This window comes from Oryctolagus cuniculus, chromosome 13 (assembly GCF_964237555.1).
Source record: "Oryctolagus cuniculus chromosome 13, mOryCun1.1, whole genome shotgun sequence".
Classification (NCBI taxonomy): Eukaryota; Metazoa; Chordata; class Mammalia; order Lagomorpha; family Leporidae; genus Oryctolagus; species Oryctolagus cuniculus.
This window is the reverse complement of record NC_091444.1, coordinates 76,782,822-76,805,977: the sequence shown is the minus strand read 5'-3', so window position 1 is coordinate 76,805,977 and position 23,156 is coordinate 76,782,822. Positions and strand designations below refer to the sequence as shown.

Sequence of the window (23,156 nt, the reverse complement as noted above, 5' to 3'; positions counted from 1 at the left end):
TTCTAGTCCCGGTTGGGGGGTCGATTCTGTCCCGGTTGCTCCTCTTCCAGTCCAGCTCTCTGCTGTGGCCTGGGAAGGCAGTGGAGGATGGCCCAAGTCCTTGGGCCCTGCACCCACATGGGAGACCAGGAGGAAGCACCTGGCTCCTGGCTTCGGATCAGCGCAGCACATTGGCCATGGTGGCCATTTTGGGGGTGAACAAACGGAAGGAAGACCTTTCTCTCTGTCTCTCTCTCTCTCCCTAACTCTGCCTGTAAAAAAAGTAGAAAAGAAAAAAAGATTGTAGACTAGATTTTACAGGTTTTCCTAAGATACAGATATTTTTATTCATAGTAATGTAGGCTTGAAACACAGCTGGTAGAAAAGAAATAGAGAGAGCAGAGAATCTGGTATCTGGTTATACTGGAAAGGAAACACGCAGGGCAGGAAAGGAGTTGGGACTGAGGTGGATGGTCAGAGCCAAGGGAGAAAGGGGACCACAGAACACCCTCATCCCTTTGGCCCTGTTCTTCCAATTCTACATCCACAAAACTCTATAAACCACCTGGGGGTGATGGAACCCACAGAAGCCCACTGCAGCAATCTCTACTCTTCCGCTCATGTTTTCCCTTGTGGGACAAGCTTTTCCTAAGTCTCTTTAAATACCCAGAGGGATTTCCAGGTGATTCAATACAGAGACCATCCCTCCAGCACCCAGTGGGGAATACACTAGACAAATCCGGAAAACTAGCTTCGATCTAAAGCAGAGCTCCCAGCTCAAGGACAGGGTCAAATCAGAGTGAACAGTTTTCTCTGATATGAAAACGAGCAATATATTTGGCAGTGAAACAAGGAAATATGTGCCCAAACAGCAGTGAAGAGACAAAGAGGGAAGGAAGTTTCAAAGCTCATTTCTCAGAATTAATACCAGTGCCAGGTAGTGTTTCTAAAAAGGAATCAGGAGATAGAGTGCATTGTCCAAATCAGGCTTGGCAAAGTAGACTATAGATCATAAAGCGTGTATCAAACTGCCTGCATGCAAATTCTCTCTCTGTCTCTGAGTGGCTCCATGATGGTAAACTAGATATTTAGCTTCAGTTTCTTTCTTTCTTTCTTTCTTTCTTCCTTCCTTCCTTCCTTCCTTCCTTCCTTCCTTCCTTCCTTCCTTCCTTCTTTTTTTTTTGACAAGCAGAGTGGACAGTGAGAGAAAGAGACAGAGAGAAAGGTCTTCCTTTGCCATTGGTTCACCCTCCAATGGCCGTCGCAGCCGGCGCACTGCGCTGATCCGATGGCAGGAGCCAGGTACTTATCCTGGTCTCCCATGGGGTGCAGGGCCCAAGCACTTGGGCCGTCCTCCACTGCACTCCCTGGCCACAGCAGAGAGCTGGCCTAGAAGAGGGGCAACTGGGACAGAATCCCGGCGCCCCGACCGGGACTAGAACCCCGTGTGCCAGCGCCGCAAGGTGGAGGATTAGCCTAGTGAGCCGCGGCACCAGCCTAGCTTCAGTTTCTTTATCTGTACACTGAGCATGAGCAAAGGACCTCTCTCCAAGGTTCTTACAAGGATTAAGCAGGCTCATGGATATAAAGGGATAAGAACAGTATGGCATTCAGAAAATACATATTAACTACAATTATTATATATTCAGAGTCCAAAGAACAACAATTATACTTTCTTCTCCCAATATTCAGTGGAAAAATATTTTCCCACAGTTACTTCCTTTAAAGTTAGTTTCTTAAAAGAAACTACAGGGTCTTTCCAGGTGAGTGCTTCTTGTTTGAGTCTTAGCTGCCACCTTGCCTCCATTCAATCAAAAGAAACCAAGGACAACTCAGATTTCAGAGGTGGAGTCCCACAGGTCTCCCTATAAGCGACTTGACTTTGCCCAGCATCCCTCGTCCTTTCCTGGGGCGGGGAAGTCACCGCTCAGCACTGCCTGGCATCTGCAGGTGTGAGGCTCTGCTTGGTGTGGATGCTGGCTGCCCTGCCTTTTGATTGCAGGTCAGTATTGCCTTACGGAGCATGCTCCTGCCACAACCTATGGCCTGGCTCTGCGGTTAGGCCAACCTATCTTTTTTTTTTTTTTAATATTTTATTTATTTATTTGAGAGGTAGAGTTACAGACAGTGAGAGGGAGAGACAGAGAGAAAGTCTTCCTTCCGTTGGTTCACTCCCCAAATGGCCACAACGATCAGAGCTGCGCCGTTCCAAAGCCAGGAGCCAGGAGCTTCTTCCTGGTCTCCCACGCGTGTGCAGGCGCCCAATGACTTGGGCCATCTTCTACTGCTCTCCCAGGCCACAGGAGAGAGCTGGATCAGAAGAGGAGCAGCCGGGACTAGAACTGGCGCCCATATGGGATGCCAGCGCAGCAGTGCCGGCCCCAGGCCAACCTATCTTCTCGTTGCTTCTTCTCTCGTGACTTCTAGCCTTGACACAAGCCACATTTCTTTTACATTGAATCAGAGTTTCTGTTGTGCTTTCTCTTGACTTGCGTTCACCTAGAGTGTTCTGATTCTCCACTCTCACAGAGGCAGGCCCGGCTTTGAGTCCATCCACAGCTCTGGCTCTCTTCACTGCGCCCACTTTCTTCCTGTTTGGAGTTTTCTGGTCTTCCCCCACCCCCCCAGGCACTCTGTCACTCTGTCATTTGCCTATGCTAAACGGACGCTTAATAAATATTCACCCAGATGTTGTTACAGGGGAACTCTGCTACAGGCAAGGGCCAGGCTTCCCCTCCAGGAGCCCAGAGAGGGAGTGCTGTTGCTGCTGAGACAGCTGCGTGGCAGGACGTCACAGCACAGAGAGTAGAGGCACCTTGCTGCAGACTGCAGAAGCCTTCACAGAGGAGGGGGCATCTCCAGAGTTAGAGAAGTGACCATTCAAATGGGGAGAAATGTACTCTGAGCCGGCGCCGCGGCTCACTAGGCTAATCCTCCGCCTTGCGGCACCAGCACACCAGGTTCTAGTCCTGGTTGGGGCGCCGGGTTCTGTCCCGGTTGCCCCTCTTCCAGGCCAGCTCTCTGCTGTGGCCCGGGAGTGCAGTGGAGGATGGCCCAAGTGTTTGGGCCCTGCACCCCATGGGAGACCAGGAGAAGCACCTGGCTCCTGTCTTTGGATCAGCGCAGTGCACCGGCTGCAGCGCACCAGCCGCGGCGGCCATTGGAGTGTGAACCAACGGCAAAGGAAGACCTTTCTCTCTGTCTCTCTCTCTCTCACTGTCCACTCTGCCTGTCAAAAAAAAAAAAAAAAAAAAAAAAAAGAAATATACTCTGGGCCTGCAATTTGACAGCAGAGCTGTGCCAATGCAAGGGATCTTGGGGGATCTACAGGGTACTCAAGGACCAAGGCCTTGAGTGATAGGATCTGGCAGGCAAGAGACAGCCAGGGAATGATCCTGAAAGTCTAGCAAAGGGTCTGGATTCCACTTTGTGGGTGGTACAGAGCAACCAGTTTTAAAGTGGACAGCAGTGATCCAATCCTTGTCTGAGTAAGACTTTTATTATATCAGCTGCATAGAGAGTGAGAACAGAGGCCTACTCTTAGAAAATAAGTGAGTCCACCTTTAGGTTTATGCTTCCTATCAATAAGGCTGTTCCCAAAGATGACTGCAACAGCTTGGCTCACCACACCCACGCTTTGGCAATGCTACTCTGCCATGACCACAAGGGTTACAGTCTGCTGCTCCTCCCCTGGGACCTATCTTGATCAGTACATCTCAGCAGAAGTGATGCTGGCTAACTTCCCTGTTTGGGCCTTGAGAGACTTGAGTTTTTTGATTTGTGAGCTTGTATGCCTCGCTCTTAAGATGGAATCCCTACAAAATGAAGCCACATGGAGAGTAGAGAGGGCAGGAAAGTCCCAACCTTTGAGCCAAACCTGCCAACAGGTCATCTGCGTTAAATGATCCCAGCTCAGATCTGGCTGTTGCCTCTTAATAAACCTGGGTGGGTGGGTAGAGCAGAAGCACCAAGCAGGGACCAGCTGGTGTCTATGACCCATAGAACCGTGAGCAAATACAGTAGTGTTGCACTAAGCCACTGGGTTTGGGGGCTGTTTGTTTCCCAGGGATTGAGATCCAAGGTAATTCTCTGTGTCAAATAAGTGTACATAGAATCCTTAACACCATGCATCCCTGACAACTTAAGGGCACTAGCATCGATGCACAGTCAGTATATATCAGCCGTACTTCATCCTTAATTTCTTGCTACCAAATCCCCCTTCGAGCCAATGTCACACTTAACTGATTAGGGCTTAAGCTTTTAAAAAGGGGCCCTTAGAAAATGTAATCCTCGGATTCTATCCTGCAAAAGGCTAAGGAAATGAGATGCCTGGATTAAAATTCCCTGGAGTTCAGTCAGAATTTTCCTAGGCATAGTCTTAAAACAAGCATCCAAACAGATGTGTGTTTTCCTTTTGGAACCTGCAGAATATTTGATGATTCTTTACTAACTTGCCTTCTTAGCTCTAGGGCTGGGTGTCTTGAGATAGAATAGAACTTGAATAGAGAGTGCATCTTTAGGTCTAAAGATTTAGGTGTAAAGCTTTGGGATTTTTTTTTTTTTCATAAAAATACACCTACAGGGGCCAGCGCTGTGGAATAGTAGGCGAAGCCTCTGCCTATGGTGCTGGCATCTCATATGGGGGCTGGTTTGTGTACCGGCTGCTCCTCTTCCCAACCAGCTCTCTGCTAATGGCCTGGGAAGGCAGCTGGAGATGGTCCAAGTGTTGAGCCCCTGCACCCACATGGTAGACATGGAAGAAGCTCCTGGCTCCTGGCTTTGGATTGGCCTAGCTCTGGCCATTGCAGCCATTTCAGGAGTTAACCAGCAGCTGGAAGACCCCTCTGTCTCTCCCTCTCTCTCTCTGTACATCTGCCTCTCAAATAAATAAATCTTTAAATATTACACCTACAATATTTTTTTGGAATTGAAGGGTTCTAGGAAAAATTGATTTTATGTATGTCAATAAATATATATTCTATCTACTCTTAATACTACCAGTCTGTTCTCTGAAGACAAGCGGTTGGCTTTTGGCCTTTCATTTCTACTGCAATAATAAAATTCAAGTGTGATGCTGTGTGTTATCATTTCTTCTGCTCCAATTAGGAGAAACTGTTAATAGAGAAGTTTATTTCATTAATTTCTAAAAAAAGGTGCTAACTTATGCTTGGCAATATTAGCCTATTTGGTCAAGCAAGTTGATTTATTTTAACAAATAATAAAGTAGCTTTTCTTCCTATTCAGATACTTAACTTTCCTGAAGAACTTTTAATCACAGGTACACTCTAAATATTAGCAAATCTCAATGTCAGGGAATTAGGAAAGAATCTCAGTAGTGAAATCTCTCTCTCTCTCTCTCTCTCTCTCTCAGTGGAGGGAACAATTTTAAAGGTTACTGTGCCATGCCCTTGGCAAATATAAAGCAGCTTCTGCCATAGAATCTGGAATTAGGCAAGTTACTTCTCACTGATTTACTGTCAGCAACACTAAAATCTTTTTTTAAAACAAAATTATCTAATAGTGGCTCCATTATATCTAAGGGACAAAGTAAAGTTTTTCCTATAAAGGGTTTTTTATGGCTACTAGTATCTCTCTTGGGGCTGGCGCTGGACGTAGTGGGTAAAGCTCCTGTCTGCAGTGCTGGCATCCCCTATGGATGCTAGTTCAAGTACCAGCTACTCCACTTCTCACTCAGTTCTCTGCAATAGCCTGGAAAAGCAGTAGAAGATTGCCCAAGTGCTTGGACCCCTGCACCTGCATGGGGGACCTGGAAGAAGCTTCTGGCTCCTGGCTTCGCATTGATTCAGCTCTGGCCATTGCAGCCATTTGGGGAGTGAACCAGTGGATGGAAGATCTCTCTCTCCCTGCCTCTGCCTTTCAAATAAATAAACATTTTAAAAAGAATATTACCCCTCAGGACAGACTATGTCCCAAATAAAATATATCTCAATTTTTTAATGACTCACACAGAAGAACTGAAAGTGTTCTTTTTTTAAAAAAAAGATTTTGCCGGCGCCGTGGCTCACTAGGCTAATCCTCCACCTTGCGGTGCCGGCACACTGGGTTCTAGTCCCAGTCGGGGCGCCGGATTCTGTCCCGGTTGCCCCTCTTCCAGGCCAGCTCTCTGTTGTGGCTAGGGAGTGCAGTGGAGGATGACCCAAGTGCTTGGGCCCCTGCACCCCATGGGAGACCAGGAGAAGTACCTGGCTCCTGTCATCGGATCAGCGCGGTGCGCCGGCCGCAGTGCGCTGGCCGCGGCGGCCATTGGAGGGTGAACCAACAGCAAAGGAAGACCTTTCTCTCTGTCTCTCTCAATGTCCACTCTGCCTGTCAAAAAATAAATAAATAAATAAATAAATAAATATATTTTATTTATTTATTTGAGAGACAGAGTTATAGACAGAGAGATGGAGGGACACACAGAGAGAGGTCTTCCATCTGATGGTTCACCCCGCAAGTGGCCACAATGGCCAGAGCTGGACTGATCTGAAGCCAAAAGCCAGGAGACTCCTCCAGGTTTCCCATGTGGGTGCAGGGGCCCAAGGACTTGAGCCATCTTCTACTGCTTTCCCAGGCCATAGCAGAGAGCTGGATCTGAAGAGAGGCAGCCAAGTCTTGTACTGTGCCCATATGGGATGCCAGCACCACAGATGTAGGCCCAGCCTACTACACCACAGCACTGGCCCTTTGAAAGAGCTCTTGTTCTTAGAAGCAAGAAGGTGCTATCTGTCTATGATTCATCATTACCTTATCTTCCAGAAGCGAATTCCACTCAGGAAATCAAGTTGTCCTTTATGGTAAAATTTCTTTTTTTTCTTAAAGATTTATTTATTTGAAAGTCAAAGTTACATAGAGAGAAGGAGAGGCAGAGAGAGACAGAGGGGTCTTCCATCTGCTTGTTCACTCCCCAATTGGCCACAATGGCTGGAGCTGCATCTATCGGAAGCCAGGAGCCAGGAGCTTCCTCCAGATCTTCCCATGAAGCTGCAGGGACCCAAGGATTTGGGCCATCTTCTACTGCTTTCCCAGGCCATAGCAGAGAGCTGGATCAGAAGTAGAGCAGCCAGGTCTCGAACCGGCGCCCATATGGGAAGCTGGCACTGCAGGCAGTGGCTTTAGCCGCTACGCCACAGTGCTGTCCCCCTAGTAAAATTTCTTGTATTGCCCTCATCATCAACTCAGTAGAAGAAACAGTATTTTGTTGTGGTGGTGGCACTAAAATTTTAATTTCCAAGATCAAAGTTAATTGCAGTGAGTGGCTTCTGGGTTTGGGTGACTGACTGGACTTTGTTTAAATGGTGAAGGATTAACATGTACCACTAATGGTTACTTTCTCTAATTTTCACAAGCTGTTCACCAATGTTAAAATGGGATGGATCAAATATAGCTAGGGTCCTTAAAGTTTATCCACTTCTCTACTATACCCATTGCCCAGGTGAAATCCTGGTCTGACTGAAAAACATGGACACCAAAAAGACCCCTACAAAATATCAGGGTCAGGAGGACTACTAGAGACCCCTAATGCCAACTTTCTCATTTTCTGGTCAATATGACAAAACTGGAACCACAGCACCCATGGGCTTCCATGGGCTTGGCACATTTTTCAGTTAAATCCCCTAAAACTCACTGTAAGAAAATGAAAAAAAAAAAAAAAACAAAATTCAGAGGGCTTAGGGATCTCAACATTAATGATTAGGCCCTGAAATTGTGATGTTCATGCTTAGAAACCTTCATGTTGATGACTGGAAGAAAATTAAATGCATTTCTTGGCTGTGGAGGCTTCATGACCTTCCTGAACTCAACTAACAGTCTGAGCTTTGTGCCAAGAGTTACAGAGAAGAGACGAGCTAGAAGACACGGTATGTGCAGCTTACTTAGGAGATAGTGATTGAATTAAAACATCATGATTGAGCTCCAGAAATGAACTGGGGAGAATCTCAAGTCCCCAGAGCCATGGAGGGCAGCAGAGAGATAGTAAAGATGTTATGGATGACATGGAAAATATGCAACAGAAAAGGACATTTTTGAAGAAACTGCCCACTGTAACATGAGTAAGTTTGTTGAGTTTGAGAAAGGGTCTTCGTCAACAGGACACAGGGACTGTGAGAGGAGCTTGGCATTTCAGGGGCCATAATATTTTGCTATTTCTGCAAAGAAAGAGGATACTTTGGGTGCAGATGCCATGGGGAGCCGGAAGAAGATGCTGAGTCTTACTCGGTAAGAAGTGTGACCCTCCCTCTGCAGGCAAAAATGAGCTAACGCCTTGGCTTGTCCCTACATGATTCTGTGCCAACACCTCCTGGGAGAGAAACGTCACAGTTGAGTCACAGTGCATTTTCCCTCTGAAAATGGCACTTCTGAAATCCCACAGAAGTTCCTAGGCCTTCTGTGGCACAAGCCAGAAACCTCAGTGCTGGTTTTAGCATTGTTTTAGCTGTGGCTTACTCACTGTTAAGAACCCATATTAGTTTATGATTGCTGGTATTTATTTTTAATCTTTTAAAAAATATTTGTTCTTTTTTGTTGGTTTTTACACTTTATTGCTATACTACCTTAGATGAGTGCCCTAAATAGTTCCTAAATATTCTTTACCTTAAAAAAAATTTTTTTTTTTGTGGAGCCTGCTTTGTGGCGCAGTGGTTTAAGCTGCCACTTGCAATGCTGGTATCCTATTATCAGTGAGCCCTGGCAGCTGGGTTTCCAATTCAGCTCCCTGATGATGCATCTGGGATGGCAAGGAAGATGGCCCAGGTACTTGGGTCCCTGCTGCCTATGCAGGAGACTTGATGGAATTCCTGGCTCCTTGCTTCCACTTGGGCTAGCCCTGGCCATTGTGGCCATCTGGGGAGTGAACCAATGGATGGAAGATCTGTCTCTGTTTCTCTCTGCCTTTCAAATAAACAAATAAATAATAAAAAATCTTTCAATAATGCATTGCATGTGTCATCTCTTTCACTTATTTTGTCTTGGGTAGGTGTCTATCACTCGAGTTCTTGAATTGAGCCTTTTTACATTTCCTACTTTTAAGTAGTTCAATGAATTTAAAAGAGAATTATGATTTTGTTCTGAAGGATATTACAATCTTTTTTTTAACTTTTATTTAGTAAATATAAATTTCAGAAGTATTACTTTTGGATTATAGCAGTTTTTCCCCCCATAACCACCCTCCCACCCACAAGCCATCCCATCTCCTACTCCCTCTACCATTTAATTTAAACATGTGACCTTTTTTAAAAACATTTATTTTTATTTGAAAGGCAAAGAGACAGGGACAGAGATCTTTCATCCACTAGTTCACTCCTCAAATGGCCACAATAGACAGTTCTCGGCCAGGACAAGAGAAGAGGCCAGGAACTCCTTGTGGGTCTCCCATATGAGTGGCAAAGACTCCACTGCATTAGCCATCACCTGCTGCCTCCCAGATGACATATTAGTAGGAAGTCGAGTCAGACTGGAACCCAGGTACTCTGATAAGGGATGCTGGAGTCCCAAGTAGCATCTTAACTGCTGTGCCAAATGCCTACCCACCATTTTACCTTTTTTGTCCTCTAATATTTTGTCTTCTTTAAAGTAACTTTTGAGTTCTCAGCATATCTACATTTTACATTTACCTGTTGCTTCACCCTTTTGCTTGTAGGACACAAGTAATTTAGAATATTTTTATGCTACCTTTTGTTTCCTGATCATTCTGAACTCATTTTTTCTTTTGTTATTGGCATTATAATGACCTGCAAAGTGAGATGCCATGGGACGGCAGAGGAAGAAAATCAAACCTTAAGCAAGGGAAGCTGGAGTCTCCTTCTATGGCAAGTTACTTTTCAGAATTTTTGACTATTTCCCAACACCTTCAGCCCTGATTTGTAGCAGAACTTATCCAGATAATTGCAGAGGCTCACAGGCCAAAGCTCCAGGGAGGATAATGATTCTGTTGTGTAGAGATCTAAATCACTGGCTTAGGAGTTTTTCTTCTAACATTCAGCACACATCGCCTTAGCCAATCCAAGTTTTAAAAGTTATGGCTCATTTATTAATTCCACTAATATTTACTGAGCATCTCCTATGTGTCCAATACAGTACTAAGTGCTGGGGATGTGATAAAGAATAATACAGAATGTAGATTTAGTCCTTATGGAGTGCATGGTCTACTGGGGAAGCTTGAAAACAAACAAATAATGGCAATCAGCTGATATTATTGACTCATTACTATAGACTAAACACCATGCTCAGCACTTTCCAGAGAGGACCTCATGGGTATTTTGAGAACATGTGGAAGGAAAACAAATCCCGATTTTGAGGATCAGGAAAAGTCTTCCAGAGGAAAAGGTGTCTAAGAAAAGAGAGAGGGCCGGCGCCGCGGCTCACTAGGCTAATCCTCCGCTTGCAGCACTGGCACCCCAGGTTCTAGTCCCGGTCGGGGCGCCGGATTCTGTCCTGGTTGCTCCTCTTCCAGTCCAGCTCTCTGCTGTGGCCCAGGAGTGCAGTGGAGGATGGCCCAGGTCCTTGGGCCCTGCACCTGCATGGGAGACCAGGAGGAAGCACCTGGCTCCTGGCTTTGGATCGGCGCAGTGCGCTGGCCGTAGCGGCCATTTAGGGGGTGAGCCAACAGAAGGAAGACCTTTCTCTCTGTCTCTCTCCCTCCCTAACTCTGCTTGTAAAAAAAAAAAAAAAAAAAAAAAAAAAAAAAAGAAGAAGAAGAAGAAGAAGAACAGAGAGAGGAATTAGCCAGAGAAAGAAACGGTCAGAGGTTGGACAGAATGGCCCACAAGGCAAGGGACCCATGGAGCCACTGTGGAACCTAGAGTGGCCCAGGCCGGAAAGGAAAGGATCAGAACCTCTTTGTCCACATTACAAAGTCTGGGCTTCACTTCAAGAGCACTGGGTAGTCCCTGGAGAATGTACACTATAGGAGCAATATGCTCAGTTGTGGGTTCTGGAGTGACCCTTCTGGGGGTAGCATTGCCACCCACTGTCACTGAGATGAGGGGGGAGGTTGTGGGACGGATCTAGAAGAGGAAGGACATCCTAAACATAGAGTAGAGACAGTGGGGTGGAAAAGGAAGGGGCGATCATGCAGGTATTTGGGGGTGAGCTAGTAGAACTTGGTCTGCAGTGAGCCATGCAGTTGGAAGAGAAGGAGCCAAGCAAGAACACCCATATTTCAGGTTCTGTCACAGGTGATGTCAGTGTCAGGAACAGAAAGGCATTGGCGTGGAGAACTAGTGGAGAAAGCAATATGGAAGATGTTGCATTTGGTCTGGGGCATGTGGTATTAGATGTGCCATAAACCATCTGGAGCAGAGTACCAGCAGGGATCTGGGTCCTGGTTAACAAGAAGAGAGTTGGTAAGGTCAAACAGTGCTCACTTAGGCAGCACATATACTAAAATTGGTAAGGTCAAGCAGAGATAAGTTTGCCCATGGGGTGAGAAAATTGAGGAGCATCAACTTCCCATGCTTATGGAAAGAGAGGAGTAACTTGTAAAGGAGAGGAGAGAAAAGAAAATTGGAAGGGGGTTCATGGGAACCACAGGGAGACAATACTCCAAAGATGCAGGTGTGCTAACAGCAAGGATGCCACAGGAAACCAAGAAAGACAGGAGTAGAATGGAGCAAAAAGTAGCAATAATGAGGATGAGCATGATGGGTTTCAAAGGACAGCTCAGGGAAAGCCAAGTATCCGTTGGTCAAGTCAGGTGAGGTGAAGGCACGGAGGCAGCAGGTATGGAGAACAACTGGAGGAATTTGGTAGTAAAGAGAAGGGAGAGGCAAGGAAGTAGCTGGAGGAAGGAGCAGAAGGTTGGTCCTTTTGTTTTTTTCACAGAAGGAATGGCTTTAAGCAAATTTGATGCAGTGAGCATGGGGCCAGTAATGAGGGACAGAAAGAAAATACAGATGAGAGAAGAGATACTCAAGTGAATGAGAGTCCTAAGAATGAGGGAGAACTGGTTTCAGGCACCAATTGAGGTTGAACATTAGGCAGCAGTGAGGCATTCTGTTATGGTGGTTGTTGTAAAAGAAGGGAAGGATGAGAAGTTGACTGGCATGAAGTTAGATGTGTAGCCCTGTGAACACAGGATGGGTGTCATGCTGATCTAGAAAACATCCATTTTCTTAGTGAAGCAGCAGGCAAGGCAGCCTGCTGGGACTGGGGACTAGAGGCCAGTGGCAGGAGAGGATCTGGAATAACCGCTGTGCAAAGCAAGAGAGTGGACGAAGCAAAAGTCTGAGAGCTGGTGAAATGGGAGTGCTGAGCTGATGCTGGAAATCACAGAGTTGTGGAAGGTGATTTGTAGAGTTGCTTAACTTTTTCCAGTAGGACTCATCAGCCTATGTATAGACACTGGAAGAAGGAGGCAGCTGGACTCAGCAGTGAGTCCAGATTTAGAAAGGAAAGCACAGTGCACTTGGCACCACCAGGCTCACCCTTCCCAGCAGCATGGCTCAGAGAGGAGAAGGGTGGCTGGGTTTTACCTTTGTCTATTTCACGTTGAAAGATCTCTGGTAAGGATGATAGACATTACTTCTTCCTAACTGATGGGTGGTTCTTTATGAAGCTGATGGGGCATATCTCAAAGTTATAGTCTTCCTAATAAATAAGAAATATGTTTGTAACACTCCTGAGAAACTGTCTTCTCTAAACAGCCAACAGGTAACATTGGGAATACAACCCATGGAGGCATAAAAAGTACATTAAATGAGGAGCACAGAGACCTGTGTTCAAGGCTAGTCATTTGTTGTGTGACTCTTGGTCAGGTTTCTCAGCCTGTGCAAACATCAGTATCTCCTCTGTAAACTGTAAGCCATCTATCCATCAATTACTGGTAATTGAGTCCCCATACACAAGCATGAGACTCTGTGTGTGCTCCTTTTCATTTTCAATCTTCCTTCCAGCCCCAACCGTACATGATCCTGTGACTTAATGAAATGGTATAGAGAACTAAATGCTTAATTTACCTCCATAATTTTCAAGCTTTGCCATAAGCAATGGATTTATTATGTTCCAAACTACACGATGCCAAATTTAATAAAATAATTACTCTTCCTACATGAAATGTGTCCTAGTATTTCCTCTCCTATTTCATTTCCAAGACATGCTTGTGACCACCTAATAACTTCATGTCACAGTTTACTAATGGATTGTGTCTTGCAGATGGAGAAACGCTGCAAGAGGCCTATTTTCAAAGAGCTGAGGCCTACAAATGAACAGAGTGGAAGACATTGCAGCCTAGGGCCCTGACACTGATGAACACACATCCAAGATGAACTCCTACGAAAACTGCAAGAAAGACAATGTGTCTACTTTCTTTCATGAAGGACACTGCTTCTTGCTCCCTGGAACTCTGAAGCATTCTTTTACTTGACTCTAAGCTCACAGTCCTTGATTTGCATTGGAAACTCACCCATATCTTGGCAGTAGGTCACTTTCTAAGCACTTGGTTTATCATTCTCTGAGTGTGAACGGCTCAGAGGGCTGAGGATGGGAAAGCAGATAAGACAGCCAAGGGTCTGCTCTTTTCACTTGTAACAGAAGAATGTCAGTCTAGGCTAATGCCACACGCACACACACACGCACACACACATATTTTATAGTCAACTCACCAAAATGGTCTGGGGAGTGGCACTGACACAGTCACCTCACACAAAAAAGGCACACAGTGAGCCAATAGGATGGCTTATTTACCCTCCCCTTGCTCCCCCCAGACTGTAGGATTATAAAACAATAATCAGATCTTTAGAGAAAGATGCATATACAGTTCAGTTCTATCTAATGCTTACAACCGGCTGGCATCATGCTTTACAAAGCTTATTTTACTTAACACCTACATCAGCTCTATAGGTACCTTATTATGCTTGTTTCACTGATAAGGAAACTGAAGAAATTCAAAAAGTTCAGCAGTTTTCTCAAGGGGACAAAGCTTATAAAGGGTGAAGTCTGGATTTGAATCCATGCCCATCTGCCTTCTAAGCTCTTGCTTAATGATTACACACTGGGGGAGAAAGATAGAGTTGACTGGACCAAGATGGAGAGAGGCTGGCAAGAGAAGGGGATGATAAAGTTGGGGGCTAAGCAATATTTACTATGCATCTGACCACACAGAGGTCGCACACTTAGTGCTGCAGGATACACAGGTAAGAAAGCCACTGGGTTATACAACATCCCACTTTCACTACACTCATGATCCTTCACTACCTCTAGATTGAAACACGGAATTCCCACAATATAAAATTTCCTTCTGTTGAAATACACTAACTCCTGGGAAGAACAGTGCTTTCAATTTAAACAGCAAGGTTGAAATGGGAGCAAGGGAACGAGGTATCATATTGAAGGGAATGGCAATGAACAGTGTTAAGACTTTATCTCCATCTTTGGGACAGGTGCTAAGTGCGTCAGTTTGTGCTGACCAAACCCTCCTATGTAGGCATTATTCTCCCTATTTCACAGATAGCACACTGAGGCTATGCAGCTGGTGACTGGCAGAGTCACAGCGAAACTCAGACTTGTTGACTCCTGAGCATTTTCTTTTAATTTTTGCTCAGTGAGTAAATGTAGAGAGAAGGAGGTACTGGGGGCGGGGGGCTCCTGGACACCCATTTCCTCCTGTGAGTGAGGTGCCCACAGCCTCTGCCCCTACTGGATTAGCACTGGGTCCACACTTTCCCATTCCCATTATTATTTCACCAGGAGCTTGCCTGCAACTCCATGTGACAGGCAGGCCAGCCCTCCCTCCCCAGGATAAAGGTGGCACTTTCAGCCCACGTCCCAACACAAAGCTGAAATTCCAACTTCAGGTTCTGATTTCAAGTACCCAAGTCTGTGCTCTGATTAAAAACCGTTCAACTTGTCCAAGTCTAATTCACCTTCAAAAACCACACGCTTGGGGCCAGTGCTGTGGTGTAGTGGGTAAAGCCATCACCCATATGGGCGCCGGTTCGAATCCCAGCTGCTCCACTCCCTGTCAAGCTCTCTGATATGGCCTGGGAAAGCAGTAGAAGATGGCCCAAGTGCTTGGGCCCCTGCACCCGCGTGGAAGACCTGGAAGAAGCTCCTGGCTCCTGGCTTCGGATGGGCACAGTTACAGATTTTGCAGCCAATTGGAGAGTGAACCAGTGGATGGAAGACCTCTCTCTCTCTCTCTCTCCCTCTCTCTTTCTCTGCTTCTCTTTCTCTCTCTGTGTAATTCTGACTTTCAAATAAATAAATAAATAAATCTTTAAAAAAAATATGCTTGGAGGCTTTTCCAGGAAGGTTCCTTGGTCAGTTCTCCGAGAACTCAGCTTATGTGAGAATCCAGGCTGGCCTCATAAGAGCGTTCAGAAACCTCAGTTTCCTCTCTGGCTAAACCCACTCGCTTCATCTAATGCCAACACACTGTGGTGCCACTGAGTGGAAGGAGGTTGATGGGAAACAGATACCAGACACATGCTACACATGAAAAATACCACCTACGTGGTAGGCCGTTGTCACACTGGCTAAATCACTTCTTGGGATGCTCAGAAGCCATCTGGGAGTTCCTGGTTTAAGTCCTGGCTACTCCACTTTGAATCTAGCTTCCTGTGAATGCACGAGGAGTGGCAGCAGCTGAAGACTCCAGGACTTAGGTCTCTGCCAGTCACACAGAAGACCTAGAATGATTTCTGGGCTCCTGACTTTGCCCTTGCTCAGTCCTGACTATTACAGGCATTTGAGGGAGCAAACCAGCACACGGGAAGAGCTCTCTGTTCTTTTCTCTCTGGCATTTAAATAAAATAAAAAAAAAAAAAAACCCACATGCCTGTGTAATTTAGATTCCTTGTACTGAGATTTTCACCATGAAAAAATAGTTAAGGCATTCCCCTCCCCCCAAAAAAAAATTAAACATAGAAATACCATATGATTCACCAATTCCACTTCTGGATATACCCAAAAGAACTGAAAGGAGAATCTTGAACACCAATCTTCATAGCAGTGCTATTTACAAGAGTTAGGAGGTGGGGTAACCCCACCTAACCATTGACGAGGAGTGGATAAGCAAAATGTCATTTCTATACACAAAAGAATTATTATTAACTCAGCCTTCAAACAGAAGGAAATTCTGACACATGCCGTGATATGCTTAAAACTCGAGGGCAATAGGCTAAACTAAATAAACCAGTTACAAAAGGCCAGATACTGTATGATTCCTCTTCTGGGAGGTCTCTTGAGTAACTGGATGTACAACGACATAAAGCAGAATGCAGGCTGCCAAGGGCAGAGGGCAAGGGAACCAGGAGCTGTCTCATGGGTAAGCAGTTTCAGTTTTGCAAGATGAACAGAGTCTTGGAGATAGATAATGGCGATGTTGGCCCCACAATGTGAAAGCACTGAATGCCGCAGAGCCGCACACTTAAAAATGATAAATTCTGTTATGTGTATTTTACTACAGTAATGAAACAAGTGAATTGGTGGGAAGGCCAGCACTGTGGTTTACAGCAAGTTGCTTAATGGCCAAAAAAAAACCTAAATGTACCACTTAGCAGTGATAAGCTCTGGACAAGTGACTTAACTGCCTGAGGCTCAGATTCTCCACCTGAAAATTGAGAATGACAATGAAAATGTTCAATTTCTAAAGGCTTCATGAAAATTAAATGAGGTAGTCATGTTTGTCAAATATAGAGAAAATTCTGATTATAATATTTAGCCCATAAATTATATACAACAATGACCAAAACCTCATGTTTCATTCCTTTGGTTAGTTTTGATTATCATCATTAATACTGTTAGCTTAACTCAAAAGTTCACATCAACCCACAGCAAGCTGTAGAAGGAAGCACTGCTAAAGCAAGGAGCTTTAAATACGTGCTCACTTAATCTCAAAGCAGAAATCCATGACTGTGGACTTGGGTGAGCTATTCCACTTTTCTGAAACTTCTGATTCCTATATCACTCCCCGCCCCCAAGAATATGCTTAGATGGCAGAGCAGTGAGAATTTGTGAATGCTCAGCACGTTAAAATAATGAAAAATGTTTTTCCATCATTACAAGGAAGCACCTTTTAGTTCACCTTTGTGGCTCAACACCATGGTTCTCTATGAGTTTCTAGTGATTTCCTCATTAAGATTATGTGTGGAAAGGCTAAGGTGCATGCATACTGCTTAGAAATGAGATGATTATGCTTTAAAATAATGGAAAGAAACAAAAATGGTAAGTTGGTGTATCACCACAAGACCAGTTTCTTTACTTTTAATTACAGATTTGATTTTGGGCTGTATGTGTGCATGTAGGAGTGGTGTATGTATCGGGGGGGCATATGTATCTATGCAATCACACATGATGCATACATGTATATACATCAAGTTTATGCATATATGTATATACGTGTATGCATCTCGTTTATGTATATACATGTATGTATCACATGTGATGCAAATAACATGATCTTTGTTGCTAGGACATATAACAATGTATCATTTTAAATGATGTTGGGGACATTGCTTTCAAAAAGAAATAAAAAAAAGAACCCATCAAAAGGAAATCACCAGAAATGAAACATACCTTCGTTAACAAACCACCACCTTAGATAAATGTAACAACAACATTTTCAGGGAAACGACATAATCAATAACTCTAAATACATTAAAAGTAGGAAGTCCTAATGCTAATTCCTATTTTTGAAGGTAAGTATATATTAGCATGAAATATTGCCTTATTTGTGGGGGTTTGCTCCCGAACCCCTGAAGTTACAGATTTGCACCAGAAGCTCACATTCTTGAAGGAAAATCTTGCACCCAATCCACAGAGAATATCAAAAAAGCATCTAATTCATCACACTGAAAAAGGTAGTATTTTTCACAGAAGAAACAATGTATGAGAATGACCAGAAACCTTTACAAAAATGACTGGAGATCAACGGGCTATTACAGGGAACCTCCAAGCCCATGTTAAGCAGAATGTCAGTGTGGAAAGGCAACTTTAAGATGAGAAGCAGAGCCGGCTGTGAGTAAGTGAACAATGTCCCTGGAACAGCTGAAAGAGAAGTGAGACAGCAACAGAACTCAGCTTTCCAGTTGTTGCACTGCGCAGGCTATGCATAGACTCAATGAGAAAGTTTCCAGGATAGGAGGTGGCACTGGAAGGCGACCAGTGCCCCAAAAGCTGCTTGCCAGCCTGAGCCACCATAGCACGGTGGCAGAAATGGACATGGCAAAGCAGATGACAACACACAAGTCTTCCTGGAAGCTGACAATTTAAAAGTGGAGAAGACAGTCACAGGGCCCTGAAACAAAGACTACTGATGCCAAAAGGTTACTCTTGAAATCGGAAGTAAAAGTTGATGACAGAAAAGAAAACAAACAATCAAAAAAACGAATCTAGAGCAGATGGCTAACTTGGAGGCGGTTTGCAGCTGAGACTTGGCAGGTTTTAGATCTTCTTATTGCTGTTTGAATATATGTATCATTCAATCAGCAGAAGAAAGGCACTCACAAGAGCTCTCCGTAGACACCTGCATCAAACAATGGCTCTGATCTCTGTGAGGTTTTAAACAGCTGTGCATAAACTTCAGAAGTAATTTGCAACCAAATTAGTAAATGTCACCCTTCTTCCCACTAGACACAGCATTTTTAAGCGATTAAGCCTCCGCAGTAAAGCTTGCCATTTTGTGAGAGTTAGCAGAGATGGGGGGTGGGGTGGGTGGGAAATGGAGATGGTGAATCACAAGGTTGGGGCGCGGGGTGCGGTGTGGGACCCAGAACCCGCTGAATTGGGCTTGTCTCTCAAACGCAACCCAGGAGTGGAGCCACAAGACTTCTGGATTCTTTCACTGGAGCTTCCTGAAGTCAGACGCCCGGTTGTAGGAGGCTCATAAAATCCCATAGGCATGATCTGTGCTCTCACTTGCACCTTGCAGGCCCAGTGGCACGGAGCATTCACTCCCCCAACCCCCTTTGAACTGAGCAATAGCTGGAAGGGAGTCTCATTCTTGTCTCCACTGCACGCAACCGCCCCCCCCCCCTTCCTCATCAGCTTACGCTGTTAGTGAATGATCTTTTTATTAGCCCCAGGGCCAGCCAGCACAATGGCAGGACAGCCCAGAGGACAACACAGCTCTGTGCGTTCCCCCTACAGATTCCTGCCCAGGAGAAGTCCCCTGGCACTAAACAGTCCCTCTCACACTGACAGCTGTGGTTCTCCAGAATGGAAGAGAACCAAGACATTTTACTTAAGACATTACACAAGTTGGGAACAGGTGGCTTCAAGACCAGAAAACAATCTCACCCCAGGCCACGAGAGCAGAGCACCAGGCTTATTAGTTTTTAAAATCTACCGAAGACTGGGCACCCCATACCCAGGCTTCCTGAATACAAACTTGGTCTTTTCAGGACAGTGTAAGCCGTCCCAGGGGATTCACAGAAAACCAGGTATTACACTCCTCGGGCAGGTTGTCACTTACGGAAAACACCTCTCAAGAGTGTAAAAACCTGTCAACTTCTTCCCCTTTCCCCTTGTCCCCCTAGTCCAGGGGAGAGAGGAAAAGGCAGAAGGAGACGCCTCTTGGAGCCGACGGTCTCCAGCGGACCAAGCTCGCCAGCATCCTGCGCGACCCGCACACGCGCAGCCAGGCGGAAAACTGCCCCGAAGTTTGCTTTCGCTCGGGTTCTTTTCGATTTCGTTCTCACCCCTGCTTTCCGCAGCAGCCGCCAGCCCTTCCTGGAACAGCTCCCAAGGAGACCCGGGTGGCCCTTCTCGCCCCGGGTCCTGGCGCCTCGCAGCTAGCTCCCTCTCCCCTCCGGCGGTGCAGGGTGCGGGGCGCGGGAGGTTGGGGGGGTCCTACCTGGTCGCGCGGCCGCGGTGGGTCCGAGTGCGGCGCCGCTGCTGCTCCGGTGGCGCGGGGATTGGCGCGGGCCGGGCGCTCGGTGGATGCGCCCCGCGGGCGGCGCCGGCCAGGGGGCGCTCGTCACCCTCCGCGGGCCACCCGAGGGGGGACCCGGGATCCCCGGCTCTGGGACCCGAGTTCAGCCGCGCGCTGACTGTGCTCGCCGAGCGCCTTCCGACCTCCCCTTAGTCCTGTTGCCACCTTCCATGCTCACTCTCACTCCTTACTGGCTACTTGTCGCTCCTCTGCGACCTGGCCCAGGAGGCTGCGGTAGACGAAGCTGGGACCACCCCCCGCGGGTGGTGATGCTGCAGACAGCGCTGAGCAGGGGCTGTTTAGCATGAGCCACATTCTGAGTACCAGGAAAAGGGGAGACAGACCGCATGTCATCTGTCTCAGCAACCCGAAAACTGCAGTGCACACTGCAGTGGAAAGGGTTAATTAAGGTCACTGACTAGAAAGCACTGTTAGCTGGTTCCATGTTGTTTTTACCGAGAGACCTGCCACCAGGGTTCTTTCACAAATCACCTGCTCGGGGGAGGTTTGGGCACAATTCTCTCCTAGGGACATAGATTTCTAGGTTGTGTCTTACCTATGGTTGTGATTTTTCTGCATCAGCACATTGCCATTTTATATACAGTTGCCAAAGTTGAACTGCACTAGACTTGAAACAGCAATGCTAGGTCGTTATGGTTGTAGATACTAATCACGATGATCACGATGAGCGTACTTGGGCTGGTTTTTCCTATGCTTCACAGAACTGGTTTTTCATTCAGATTAGGAAATTATTTGTGTGGTTACCAACACTGTTATAGAGCAGTTTTCTTTCACTGACGGCACTAAATGAGTAAAATGTCCTCGGTTAGACTTTTGGTGCTGTCATATACTAAGACCAGAATCGTCTGTGAAATAAAACAGCAATCCTTTTTCCTCTTTATTTTATTTTATTTTTTTTTTTTTGTTGAGAAAGATTAAGAAGGTAGAAAAAAGAGCCAACTCTTAATGACTGCAGAGTAGGGGTAGTTCCAAACTTCTGATTTCCACCTGAAAGCCTGAGATGCCAGCTCATCAGGCAATTTAATGCCCTCACTCCTCATATTAACCTAGCAAAGCCAGCGCGCATGTGTGCGCGCGCACACACACACGTACACACACACAGCCCTTGTAAAGAAAGAAGATAACTGCACTGGACTTAGCCTTAGCCTGTCCTCTCACTCATGAGTGTTTGAAAGCACTGGATTCAGCCTCAAGACTGGATTATATACTACAGAAGCTGCCAGCTCTTGGACTAGTCTAGTCTGAAGGTGGATTGGCCACCAGACCTCAAAGAGCTGGCTCACCATGACCTCCCCAGAGCTTGGCGCAATATGTGTTCATTGTATGTTTCCTATTGACATGTGGTGGGAAAGAAGCTTGCATCTGTGTCTGAGAACAAGATTCGCAGAGCAGGGGCAATGATCCCCGCCACAGCAGGTCTCTGCAAAAGAGAAGCTTCCCCAGCTCAAAACGCCTTCTCCTTGTCTCTGTCCAGCCTTCCTTCCATGGGGCCTCTTAATGTTGAAAAGAACAAGTGACAAGCTGGCAATGGTCATGGTGCTAAGGGGATCTTATTGGCAATTTGACACAGAGGTTAAATACATGTAGGGGTGGAAGAGAAGTTCATGTGTCCTGTGAATTTAATCTGTATTCCATGACTTTAACAAAGTTTGTGATGATGGCGATGACCACGTGCTGAATCGCTAGACCCCAGACACAGGAATGGGCACTTTTATTATTTTTTAATCTTTCTTTTCTCTATATTTTTGTATACAAATTTCATGTATTTCATATATATAGATTTAGAAACATAGTGATACTTCCAACCCTACCCTCCATCTCACCCTTCTTCCTCCTCCCTCTCCTATTCCCACTCTCAAGTTTTACAAAGATATATTTTCACTGTACTTTATAGTCATAAGATTAACCCTACATATGTAAAGAGTTTAACAAATATAATGAAGAAAAATACACTGTTCCTCAACAGTAGAGACAAGAGAAGTAAATGACCATTGAATCTCAAAATGTCAGTTTCACTTCTATACATCATATTTTAGGTACTCTATTAGGTACCACAAATCAGGGAAAACATATGGTGTCTGTCTTTAGGAATGAGCATTTTTAAAATAAGGATTTACTTTATTTATTTGAAAGGCAGATTACATAGTATGTTGAGGGAGGGAGGGAGAGAAGGAAAGAGGGAGATCTTCCATCTCAAATGGCCACAATGACCAGGGTCAGCCTAGGCAAAAGTCAGGAGCCTGGGACTCCAACCTCATATCCCATATGAGTGACAGGGGCCCAAGTATTTGGGCCATCTTCTGCTGCTTTCCCAAGTGCATAAGCAGGGAGTTGGATTGGAAACGGAGCATCCAGGACTTAAATTGGTGCCCATATGGGATGCCGGCATCATTGCAGGCAGTGGCTTAACCCACTATGCCAGAATGCTGGCCCCAGTGATCAGCACTTTTGATGCATTACTTATTTAATCTCCATAATGATCTTATAAGATAGGTATTCTAATCATCATCATTTCTATTTCTGTGGGGAGCAATTCGGACTAGACTGAGTTACTGGAATTAAGACTTGTTCTATGCATCTGCTCTCCCACAATATGGCGCTGGGAGAGAAGAAAACAGCTTTTACACAGCTGCCTCCAGTTCAACCAATAAACTGTAGGACTTGCTCCTGATTGGAGGAGAGCAGCGTACTCGGCATGTGGGCAGCCGAGTTGGGATTGGCGGAGGAGGACTATAAAGGAGGAGAGAGATGGCATGCACCAGAAACATCTAAGGGGAACATCTAGCTGAAGGAACACCTGTGCAGCCCCCGAGAGAGCCGGCCGGCGGTGTGCCGCTCCCCTGCGGAAGTGGGGAATGTGGCCAGGGGGAACTGCCCTTCCACGGAGGTGGAAGGGACAGTAGCCAACCCGGGAAGAACCAGCAGCAAACCCGGGAAGGGCCGAGCAGACGAAAGAACAGCGCAGGGTCCTGTGTCGTTCCTCCACGAAGAGGGGGAGCGACATATTTCAACTGAAGAGAGTAACGAGGTTTATAAGAATAATATAGCTTGCCCAAGGTCCGATAGTTAGCAAAGTACCACATCCTGGATTCAAACTTTGACCAGTCTGAAGCCATTTTCCCAAGTGTGGCTAAGTAGCACATCCGTTCTTACAGCCATGGCCTTGGTTTCCTGCTTCTCTATCTTTAGGACAACTGGTTTCTGGAGACCCAAGCTTCTCTAATGTCTGTAACCATATAGTCCTACAGTTGGAAATTTATTACTCCGAAAATAGGCTCTTTTAAAACAA

At 45.8% G+C, this 23,156-nt stretch overlaps 1 protein-coding gene across 9 annotated transcripts in view; it reads right to left on the bottom strand.

Annotated features, from left to right (window-relative positions):
- Nucleotides 1–19,908, bottom strand: part of PRKCQ (protein kinase C theta) — a 152,783-nt gene extending 132,875 nt beyond the window's left edge. For 6 of the 9 annotated variants that reach the window (XM_051821575.2, XM_051821580.2, XM_051821578.2 and 3 more), the window contains exon 1: nt 19,769–19,908. The gene's annotated coding sequence lies outside the window, so the exon portion shown is untranslated. Of the gene's footprint in view, nt 1–19,613 lie in introns of all 9 variants that reach the window. The other 3 variants (XM_051821577.2, XM_070055779.1, XM_070055780.1) reach the window with 2 other exon arrangements.
- Between the last annotated feature and the right edge of the window lie 3,248 nt (nt 19,909–23,156).